The sequence below is a fragment of the Nematolebias whitei genome, chromosome 7 (assembly GCF_014905685.2).
Source record: "Nematolebias whitei isolate Nwh7 chromosome 7, NemWhi1, whole genome shotgun sequence".
NCBI lineage: Eukaryota > Metazoa > Chordata > Actinopteri > Cyprinodontiformes > Rivulidae > Nematolebias > Nematolebias whitei.
In genome coordinates, this window is record NC_056504.1 from 20,364,976 (window position 1) to 20,373,795 (window position 8,820).

The 8,820-nt window shown below is 40.4% G+C and overlaps 1 long non-coding RNA gene across 1 annotated transcript in view; it reads right to left on the bottom strand.

The window, feature by feature from the left end:
* Positions 1-7,537, bottom strand: part of LOC119411751 — a 17,059-nt gene extending 9,522 nt beyond the window's left edge. The window contains exon 1 of the long non-coding RNA XR_005186902.1: positions 7,527-7,537. This is a non-coding gene — a long non-coding RNA (uncharacterized LOC119411751). The remainder of the gene's footprint in view (positions 1-7,526) is intronic.
* Between the last annotated feature and the right edge of the window lie 1,283 nt (positions 7,538-8,820).

Consider the following 8,820-nt stretch of genomic DNA (forward strand, 5'->3'; position numbering starts at 1 on the left):
AAGTATAAATTGACATAAAAGCATCAAAATAATCATTCCTATATCATGCAGGTATAAATATACATTTGTATATATTTTTGTGTACATATATTTTTGTAAGCTATTTGACTAACTTTTATTTTTTATTAATCAATATTTTACTAACAGAATAGTCAAATAGCAACCTGTTTTTTGTGTGAATTTCTATGTCAGTCAAATGTTCAATTTTGGAATAAAAGGGTGGAAATTAAAACGTTTTTTTTTTTTTTTTTTTGCTGATTCATCAATTAATCGAAAAAATAATCGGCCAATGAATCAATTATTGAAATTATCGTTAGTTGCAGCCCTACTGTTCTTACAATGTATATACCACCCACTTACCTTTGCTTCGGTTAGTACAATACCTGGTACATGTTCTATAGGTATCATGTACCAATATATACTGGGAACGTACCCTGTAGGTACCAGGTGAATATCCTTTAAATACAGTGGAAGACGTAATTTCATAACACAGCCTGGTCTCCCATATGTACTTGATAGGTAACTACTTTATACAAAGTATAAACCTGGTAAGTACCTGATACATTCCTTGTCAATACTTAATGTGTTCCCAATACTTTTAGGGTATGTGCCCTCTTCTTACCCTACTTAGTACTTACAGGTTATGTACCTGGTACTTAGGTACATACATGGACTGGACTGTGTCATGTAATGACTTGTTACTATGTACTTACAGCAGGGGCGGGCAATTATTTTTTCCATGGGGCCACATGAGAAACAGACATTATTGTGGAGGGCAGGCCAAAAGACAACGCAATTATGCTTAATATTAATTGTATTTCTTTATTAAAAACAGTAAATAGCATTGTTTTGACAAGCTGCTAAGACTTGTAAGACTATATGTTATAGAACTATCAGTTCTAACCCGAACTCAGAGCCCGGCCCCGCCCAACCCAGATTCAGCCTGGTCATAATAATGTGCTTAATGTGCGGGTCGGGTTGGTGTCTGGCTTTTTATTGCATCAGGGACGCGTACGGCTGACGATCCAATTATATGCCAACATGGCTTGCCAAACATTCACCAGCCGCACGCGGCCATTTGACCGCGCGCTGACTGGCTGGTTGAAAGAGGTTAAAAGTTCAGTTAAGCTTCAGATGGACTGCTGCCAGCAATCCATCAGCCCAATTGGATGTTCACTCAGCTGCTGCACTCAGGAGACGCGCCCGGCCGATGACCCAAACAGGTGAGATCATAAAATATCCGACATGTCAGAGCAGGGTCCAATGCAGGCAGAAGCAGGGGAAGCATTTAATGTGCTTTGACGGCTCCTCAGCTCCGATCTTCTGCCCCCTTTACTCAGCTGTGCAAGTCAGCTAACCGTTAATAATAGTCAGTGGTATTTAGCCTAATTAAAAATGTCTGGGTTTTTTTCAAGTTAATTTGTCAGATCGTGTGGGGTTCGGCGATGATGGTTGTGGGCTGGGGCTGGGGCCGGGTCAGGTCGTATTTTTTTTTTGGACCCGAGTGCAACTCTTAATATGTTATGATAAGGCAATGAAAATGTGAAGTTGCCTTACAAAAGTAATTTCTTCACAACATATTTATAAATTTCTTTAAAAACCAACAACTTATTTTCCTCAAACTTGGTGAGAAAATCGTTTATATGAGTAGTGTTAAACACAAGTAGAAAAGTTTAGTTGTACTGTTTTTTGTATTTAATTTGCCCATAAACACAAGTAGCACAGACCTGACGGTGTGTATTAAAGTGCATTAAAGTTGTAATGACTTTAAAACCACACTTCAGAATTTCCACAAACTTGGTGAGAAACATGCTTTAAATGTCTGTAATCAAAGTAAGAAAATCTACATGTAGGTGAAATGTTGCTTTTTTTCCACATTATTCACCTTTAAACAGGGTCCATACACAGGTACATACCTGGTTTGTACCAGTACCAGGCGCATACCTGGTATATAAATACATAGTACATAGGCACATACATAAATCAAATAGTTAAACGTTCAGTCTGTATTTTTAAGATTATTTTAACCAGTGATGTGCGGTGAGCTTTGTAACAGGCGAGACACTGACTGTCTGGAATTGGATGCTCACATACTGTATATGAACCAAAAGTAGAAGTTAATATTTCAACATAAATTGTTTTAAAATTATTAGAAAATGTTTGACACTTCATTGTGCAGAGATGTTCTTCATCTCAATGATTCTTTCACATTTGTCTTATGTAGCTACTGTCTGGTCACAGACTCACCAAACCACTGAAACCATTGGAAAGTCTCTACAATGAGGCCTTGAAGGTTTTATACCAAAAGCCAGTCAGATTTCATCACTGTAATATTTTAGCTAAGTTCGGTATTCTAGAATGTTCCAATTTTATAAATTACAATTTTTTTTAATTTATCTTCTGATGCTTAAATGGACTTACACCCAAACCATTCAGCAATTATGAGTTACAGTGAGTTACAGCAGATCTACCAGAGTGACTTTAAATGGCGACTGTAAAGTTCCTTTTCTTAGAATCACTTTTGATCAAAGTGCTCTCTCTGTGAAAGGATCTGCAGTTTGGAACTCACTCCCTGTCAGTTTAAAGTCTGTAACCAGATTCAGTATGTTTAAAAAACAAACTAAACCATGGCTGTGTCAAAAACAGCATTGCATTCATGCTTAATGTATTTTATTGTTTTAATCCATTTGTTTTATGTGTATGACTCTGTTTATGTTGTTAATATTATTTTTAATCATTTTACTCTTTTATTACCATTCCACTTCCTAGTAGTAACTTATGCCCCTTTTCCACTGTCACAGAGCGGATCAGATCAGTTCGGGTTGGTTCAGATCGGTTCGGGTCTGTTGTGTTTCCATGTACATTTCTGGACCAGCTCTGTAGGCGGGGACTAGAATCCAACCCGTCTTACCACCTGGTGGCGGTAGTGCTCCCTTAAGCTACTTACTAGCCACCACTAAACGTATTAGAAGAAGAACACCCTGAAGGTTTTGTCACACGATGTTGTGGAAAAGATGTCTTGCTCTAATGGAGTACCTCATGAGCTGTAACTTTAGACCTGATTCATAATCCTACCTTACTGCCTTCCCTGCTGCTTTAAACCCATGTGTTTTTCATTTTAGTATAGATTTTTACAATAAAGATGTATTAAAAATATCTTCACTTTTATTATTTGCAGATATGCACAAGGTTCATGTTAAAATTGCAAAACATCGCACTGTGCTGTAATCTTTGAAACTGCTTTTACAATAAGATACAGACTTGAAAACAATTAGATTAAATTTTGTCCTTGAATTTTAAAGATTTGTCTTTCATTAAATTAAAACATAAATTTATTACGTATTAATCTAAAAAAAGTTAAGTCTGGTCCTCTGGACATTCAAAAAACAAAACTAACAAAAAACATTTAGTTTATTTATTATGAACTGTATTGTTTGTTTTGTGAATGTCCAGAGGACCAGACTTAACTTTTTAGATTTTTCTACCTGGATTATTGAGCAGCATCAGGATATTAATTAATAAATAGTCAGTTGGTCTGTGAACACCATGGGGTCCTAGAAGAGTTGAAGAGGAGGCTGTTCATGTCTGTGCCTCCCTGGTGAAGATGCTGCTCCCACAACCCTGAAGCAGAAGAGGATGGATGGATGGATGGATGGATGGACGGGTGGCGAAGGAGGAGACCATCAAACAGCAGGAGTGGTCAGTTCAGGTGAACTCCTGCCTGTTTGCTTCAGATCAGCTGTTCAAATCTCTGCAGGTTCAAATAAAAGGTGCACCAGGACTTTCAGCTGAATCTCTCAGGCCACAGTTGTATGGCCAATAACTGATAACTGATAACTGTCCTTTCTGAATTTTTGACTGTTTTTGTGTCACTTCATCCTAGAACCAAAAAATTATAACATAATAACAGTTGAGCAGATACTAGTAATCTTTTCTTAGGATCCATTAAAGATCAAATGCAATTGGAAATTCTTCTCAATTCCAGTATGAATTTAAACAAACACTATATGAACTTAACATTGTAAAATTTGTTTAGGAGATTTAATGTTCAAGGACACCACTTAAGAAAAAAATTGTTTAATAGGAAAAGTAAGAAGTGAAAAATGTACAAAAATAAAAACTACTGCGTCCAACTAATGATTGTGTCTGTCCCTTGTCTCACGGGCTTCATCCAGAAGAAGACACAAGTGTTGTTCCTGCTGTGTCCGGTTCAGTTCTTCATGTTCATTTAGTGATGAAATAAGACTTTTCTTTACTGGACTCTTTTCTCTTTCTCTTCACTAGAAAGAAGAAACAGGTGGTTAATTCAAGCTACATACTGTTTTTGAATAAATGCATGAAACAAAGAAAGGTGCTGCTAACAGCTATAATAGATATATTAATAATAATAAACTGATCAAATAAGAAAATGAAAAATAAATTGATTTAAAAATAATGAAAATGATAATAATGGATATATGAATCAGAAAGTATTATACAGATGCAGATATTCTTTGTCATTCGCACCACATGTGGTCCATGTGGTGGATCAAAATTATGTTCACAGGGTCCCAGTTACATCCAACAATAAAATATAAAAGAAAAACAGTAATAAGATCTAAGATATGAACTAATAAAAACATCAACTAAAAATATAAGCTCTAATAGCATAAAAACATTAAACACAATACGCAGAATGGACATGAGTCTGTGTGAACAGACGAGCATGCATGAACACAGCAGCATGAAACAGATCAGCAGCAACATGAAACTGATCAGCAGCAACATGAAACTGATCAGCAGCTACATGATGTGATTCTTCACAGTGTTATATATTCATGAGGCTGCACAAACTCAAGTTCATGTTGCTGTTTGACGTATTGTTTTGATTGTTTAAAGCTATTAGTGCTTAGTGTTTTATTAGTAGATGTTTTTTAGTTGATATTTTTCTTAGTTCATATCTTAGATCTTATTACTGTTTTTATTTTACATTTTGTTGTCTGTAACTGGGACCCTGTGTACATAATTTCATCCCAATTCAGTATTTATTCAACATTTTAGTTTTTTACTTTAAAAATAAAATAAATCAAGTCCTTATCGGCACAAATAAAGTGATGTGGAACATGTTGCATCTTACCGAGCACAGAAGCTGCAGCGTTGTGCTGCTCTGTGAGGTGCAGGTGGGCTGTGATGGAGACCTGTCAGGTGTAGACTCCTCTGATGGAGCAGGAGCAGGAGCCGGGAGGCTTGGAGGGTTTAATGTGGAGTTTAGAGACGAACCGTCACGCGCTGAAAGACGTTCTGGATAAAATACAGTGAGAAACGGGACCGGAGGACAGTTAGCATTTATGCAAATTAGCTTAGCATCGTAGCACCGACGTTGTACTATTATGGCGTCAGCCTCTTTTGTTAGTTAAAAATATGTTCAGAACCGATGGGATGAGTAATTTAAAATATGTTTAAAGTTAGAAAACACTCACCATCTTCTATAAATGGTTCAAGTAGAGCAGTAGTCGTGTCCAAACCACCCTCCAATCCTCCATCTAGCTCGCTTTGACTTTTTTCGTCGGCCACCAAGCACAACAACACCTGCACTTCTGCATTTGACCAGGGCTTTGATATTATTGTTGTTGTATAGCTTCAAAATACTAAAATATACGCTCCTCATGTTATCGCTAATGGCAAGCGGTAGAGAAAAAAATGGTGGATCGGGTTGTTTGGAAAGATTCCACAGACTCCTCCCCCCGACCAATCAGTGACCGACAGTGTTTCTGACGTCACGGCGCGGCTCGCTCGGAACCCTTGAGAAGCCGGGCCAGAATTTAGCGAGGCGAGCCGGTTTCTGGAACAGTGGAAAGACCTCAAACGCGCTTCAACCCGGAAATATCCAACCCGCGCCGTGACGGTGGAAAAGGGGCATATGATATCCTGTTTAAAAGCCCATTTAGGGACAAGTGCTGCAAATTAGCTCATAATAAGCACCAAGATTTGTCTAATGTTATTGTGTATCAGACCCTATCATTCAACCTTTATTTATACAGGTTAATCCCATTGAGCCTTGGAGACTCATTTACAAGAGAGACCTGACTTCTTTAACAAAGAGTGATGATAACAGTGGATAACAACAACCACAACAATAAACAGTCACAAAAGTGGCATCAAAATGGAGTCAATTAAAAATTGAGCTGGAAAAGTGTAGAGTGCCCTCTCTGGGTCAGGGAGGAGGTCCTGCCCCAAGTGGAGGAGTTCAAGTATCTTGGGGTCTTGTTCACGAATGAGGGAAAAATGGAACGTGAGATCAATAGGCGGATATGTGCAGTGTCTGCAGTGAAGCGGGTAATGTACGGGTCTTTCGTGGTGAAGAGAGAGCTGAGTCAAAAGGCGAAGCTCTCAATTTACCGATCAATCTATGTTCCAACCCACTTCTATGGTCATGAGCTTTGGGTTGTGACCGAAAGAACAAGATCTCGGATACAAGCGGCTGAAATGAGTTTTCTCCGCAGGGTGTCTGGGCTCTCCCTTAGAGATAGGGTGAGAAGCTCGATTATCCGGGACGGACTCAGGGTAGAGCCTCTGCTTCTCCATGCCGAGAGGAGCCAGTTGATGTGGCTCGGGCATCTGGTTAGGATGCCTCCTGGACACCTCCCTGGTGAGGTGTTACAGACACGTCCCACCGGGAGGAGAACCAGAGAAAGACCCAGGACACGTTGGAGGGACTATGTTTCTCAGCTGGCCTGGGAGCGCCTCGGGATTCTGCCGGAGGAGCTGGCCCAAGTGGCTGGGGAGAGGGAAGTCTGGGCCTCCCTACTTAAGCTACTACCCCCACGACCCAACGCCGGATAAGCGGAAGAAAATGGATGGATGGATGAATGGATGGAAAAGAGGCATACTTTTTTTTTTTTAACAAATCAAAACAAAATAGCAACCAAAAGGACAGTCAAAAGGAAAAGTAGGGGGCGGGGGGGGGGGGGCAGCTAGATTGTAAGGCGGTGTAGAAAACTAAAAATAGGAACATGTCTGCATTGATTTTTGCCAGTAACGTAACAAATGTTTAAAGCCACTTGGAGAGGTCAAGGTTGAGAGCTGCAGATCTTTTTACAAGAAATTCCAAGAAACAGGAGCGGAGTAGGAGAAGGCCCTTTGCCTAGTTCAGTCTTCAATGAGGGAACACTGCAGGTAATACTGTCCTGAGAGTGCATGCTGTAGCTGCACTCACGCAGAGACATGTAGGAGAAGTTGTATGAAGGCAACATACCAAGAAGTGATTTGTGAAATGAAAATGCACCATTGAGAGACTCTGCGTGAAGTTAACGATGACCGGTTAACCAGTGAATACAGGGTGCAATGGTGGGTACGGTAGTTACAGCCAGTTATGAATCTTAGCGCGTCATGATAGACAGCACCCAACATCTTCAGGGTGCTTGTAGGGTGTTCATGTAAATAATATCACCGTAGTCAATGGAGGGAAGGAAAGTCACAGTTAGAAGGTGTTTCCTAGCATTCAGAGCTAGACAGAATCTATTTCTCAAAAAGAAACCCAGTTTAACCTGATGCATGCTCAATAATCCAGGTAGAAAAATCCAACAAAGTTCAATCTGGTCCTCTGGACATTCAAAAAAACAAAAAACAAAAAACAAAGCAAAAAAATCTAGAAACGTTTCGTCTCTCATCCAAGAGACTTCCTCAGTCTGAGGTGCTGTTTTCAGCTCAGTCTCTTAAATAGCACCATCTCAGAGTGGATCAACCAGTTTGCTGCTGACAACCAAAACCAGCTGATCACATGCTCAAGAAGGACCATCAGCCTAACAATGGGTCATTAGCACACTGATGGCTGTTTACTACTCACAGAGGGCTGAGTGATACTAGCAATCACAGCATTGTAAGAGGGGGACAGTTGAACCCGGAGGCCTCCACCCCTGTTTAATGATGGACGATTTCTTTTCACAAAGATGGCCTCCTTTACTCCTCTCTCAAACCATTGTTCCTCTCTGTCCAGGATGTGAACATCTTCATCCTTGAAAGAGTGACCGCTGGCCTGGAGATGAGTGTAGACCGCAGAATCCTGGCCTGATGATGTTGATCTTCTGTGCTGGGCCATCCTTTTGGCCAGTGGCTGTTTAGTTTCCCCGATGTAAGACTGATCACAGCCCTCCTGACACTGAACAGCATACACAACATTACTCTGTTTGTGCCGGGGGACTGGATCTTTGGGATGAACCAGTCTTTGCCGTAATGTATTTTGGGGTTTAAAAGCCACTGGGACGTTATGTTTAGAAAATAAACGTCTCGGTTTCTCTGATACCCCCTCAACATACGGAATGACCACTGGTCTGGGTCTGGGTTCCTCCTTTTCACCTGATGGCTGACTGGAGTCCTGTTTGGGTTTCTTCTCTGCTTTCAGGAAGGCCCAGTTAGGATATCCACATTGCTCTAGAGCCTGTTTTGTGTAGGATTTCTCCTTCTGCCTGGCTCCCGAGCTAGTGGGGATGCTGTCTGTTCTGTGATACAGAGTCCTGATGACTCCTAACTTGTGCTCCAAAGGGTGATGGGAGTCAAACTGCAAATACTGGTCTGTGTGGGTGGGTTTGCGGTACACCTCGGTTTGCAAATGTCCTCTATCAGAGACTGAGACCTCACAGTCCAAGAAAGCCAACTTGCCATTTTTTACATCTTCTCGTGTGAACTTGATGTATTTATCCACAGAGTTGATGTGGTCAGTAAAATGTTGGACTTCCTGAGATTTAATTTTAACCCAGGTGTCGTCAACATACCTGAACCAATGACTTGGTGGTGTCCCTGAAAAGGACGTCAAGGCTCTCTTTTCTACCTCCTCCATGTACA